We start from the raw sequence: 2,230 nt of genomic DNA, 5'->3' as shown, positions 1-2,230 counted from the left end.
AATTTTATCGATGGAAAAATAGTTGTCTAGTATTATTTTCTGTGCCGGAGCAATCGCTTTACATCGACGTATTCTGCTTTCGAAATACGCAAAAACGATAACTACGATTTCTAATTGTTTAATCGAGTGAAAGTGTAATAACGGATTTCACGGGAGATCAAAAACTCATTTCACTTTTACACTGCTCTTCCACCTTTTCCGAATGCAAACAACATTCTTCCTTTTCCAAATAGTATTAAACTTCTATGAAATACACCTCATAATTCTAAATGATGAGCCTCCATACTTTTTCTTATTTATTATTCAGACAATAATTAAAGGTACAAGTGAATGTGCATTGAAGAAAAGGGATAGATCCTTGTGAACAAAGGACTATGGTATAGTTAATTTCCCCTTTTCTCTAATGCAACATAAACAACGTTCTTGCATTTTCAAATTCTATTGAGCTCCTGTAAAACTACTTTATGAAGCTCATAGTATTAAATGATGAACCTCCAATTGTTTTTATTATATTATTCGGAGAATGAATTAAGAAGTGAATATGCGTTTAGGAAAAAGGATAGAAGGACGGCGGTATAGTTAATTTACTCGTATGCATAGTTCAAAGTGTGTTGTCCTCGGGCTGCGGGTTCAACGTCTGCCGGACGGGAATGAGACAAAGGCTAAAAGTCCCTACCTCCTCGGGGTATCTTTATAGAACACAGTGTCATCGACATGCGACAGGGTGTATTCATTGTAAAGGTCAACGCATTCTATCGTGCGCGAGCTTATCGCGAAACGCGAGGCCGGTCTATCGCTCGGTGAAACGTGAATAAAATTCTCGAGCGCTTTCGCCACGCGACGATTGGGTCCGTACCCCGTCGCGTTTCATCTTCTCGCTGTCGTCGACTTTTTCTTAAACACACAGCAGTTATCTGCGCCGTTGTCGCGGCAACAGTAAATCAGGAAAGTGCTAAACAGTGCGTTATTGTGCCGGTCGAGTGACCCGGTGCCTCTCTTTGTCAATTTTGTCGCGATTACACGGGAACCGAACAACAGTAATTATTATCAAAGTATAATCGTACTGCTTTTGAATCATCGAAACGTCTTCCAATACGAAAACATTCCATCTTCTAATAGCTCTGTTATTGTTAAGCCACAATCTATCAGATTGGCGTAGAATGTCATGTATTTCATTCAAATAATTTATCAGTTTCCTAAATGATTGAATAGTTGACGCCTACTGTACATTGAATTATTTCACGAGATGAAACGTGACATAAATTTTGAACACCAGGAACAAAGTATTTCATAACTTTGTACATGTCAATTTAAGGTAGTTGTTGAAACCTACTGATTTCTATATAATATATTATAATATTTATTATATTATGTATAGACTTAATATACAGTATAACACATGGTATACAGACTTCTATGTAGTAAATATATGTTATATAAAGTCTGTGCAACTACGTTAATACATGGGACGAAGGGAATAATGCAGGAAGGGAAATCTACTTTCTCCGAAGATAGGCGCGGCAAGGGCAATTATTTAAATCGGTGCATCGACTTGAATGCAAGGTTACGGGATGCATCGACAATCTGTCGTCCTCGTTCCCCGGGCAACAGCTACGGTCATGTATTTATACGTACATCGGCGAAGGGATGTATTTTGGTCCCGCGGACGCTGACGCTTCTCTAACCTTGAACTGATCAACGTACGCAGCCACCACCCCGGCCATCCCGTGTCCTGAGCTATTCCTGGACAGTCACCCTGGAGGACGACACGCGGTCGGTGTAATCTCGCGCTACTTTCGCCTAGATTCCCGAGCCAAGCTGGCTGGAACTACATAAAGTATGCAACTGTTGATGTTAGAGAACAATCAGAATATTACATTCAGGAGTTTCAACGCTTTATTTAAAATTGTGTATCATTTCTATGATTTTCTTCTCAATACATGCAATGCACTGATATTATGTAAAATGTAACAAATGTAAAATATAAATAAGGACAGGAAGACAAATGTATAGTGTTCTTCATTTGAATATAAAGATTGATATATTGCATTGATGTATGTATGCATGTAAGCTCATGTCAAAGAAAGGAATTTTATTGAAAATTCTTGCTTATTAGTTAAATCTTCATTATAAATTAGTAAATGACATTAGTTTATATTAATATACATACTTGGAAAGTATGTTGTTGTTGAGAATCTAACAGGCTTCTGGCTTCCACATGAATGGCCTC

The sequence above is a fragment of the Ceratina calcarata genome, unplaced genomic scaffold (genome assembly GCF_001652005.2).
Source record: "Ceratina calcarata isolate Rehan_Ccalc_2016 unplaced genomic scaffold, ASM165200v1 scaffold275, whole genome shotgun sequence".
NCBI classification, from domain to species: Eukaryota; Metazoa; Arthropoda; class Insecta; order Hymenoptera; family Apidae; genus Ceratina; species Ceratina calcarata.
Note: the sequence above shows the minus strand (reverse complement) of the source record.